A 658-nucleotide genomic window follows, 5' to 3' on the forward strand; every position below is an offset into this window, starting at 1 on the left:
TGGCCACCTTATGGACTTCTCTAAGGACAATAGCATCATTTCTTGCACTGAATTGTTGGGAGTTGGAAGCCATTTTCTCAATCAAATTCCTAGCCTCAGCAGGAGTCATATCACCAAGGGCTCCACCACTAGCAACATCAATCATACTCCTCTCCATGTTGCTAAGTCCTTCATAGAAATATTACAGAAGGAGTTGCTCAGAAATCTAGTGGTGAGGACAACTTGCACACAATTTCTTGAATCTTTCCCAGTACTCATACAAGCTCTCTCCACTAAGTTGCCTGATGCCTGAAATGTTTTTTCTGATGGTCGTGGTCCTAGATGTAGGGAAGAATTTCTCCAAGAACACCCTCTTAAGGTCATCCCAGTTGGAGATGGATCTGGGAGAAAGGTAGTACAACCAATCTTTTGCCACTCCCTCCAGAGAATGAGGAAAATCTTTTAGAAAGATATGATCTTCCTGGACATGAGGGGGCTTCATGGTGGAACAGATAATAAAGGAACTCCTTAAGATGCTTATGAGGATCTTCACCTACAAGACCGTGAAACTTGGGCAGCAAATTGTATTAGTCCAGTCTTGAGACATATGGAACACCCTCATTAGGATAATGAATGCACAAGCTTTCATAAGTGAAATCAAGTGCAACCATCTCCCTAA

General features: G+C 42.4%; 1 non-coding gene across 1 annotated transcript; it reads left to right on the forward strand.

Moving 5' to 3' along the window:
* Positions 1 to 203: 203 nt before the first annotated feature.
* On the forward strand, positions 204 to 310 carry LOC121174679 (small nucleolar RNA R71). The gene has a single exon (XR_005890953.1). It is a non-coding gene; the product is annotated as a small nucleolar RNA R71 (small nucleolar RNA).
* The last annotated feature ends 348 nt before the right edge of the window (positions 311 to 658 follow it).

The sequence above is a fragment of the Glycine max genome, chromosome 3 (genome assembly GCF_000004515.6).
Source record: "Glycine max cultivar Williams 82 chromosome 3, Glycine_max_v4.0, whole genome shotgun sequence".
In the NCBI taxonomy this organism is placed as follows: Eukaryota; Viridiplantae; Streptophyta; class Magnoliopsida; order Fabales; family Fabaceae; genus Glycine; species Glycine max.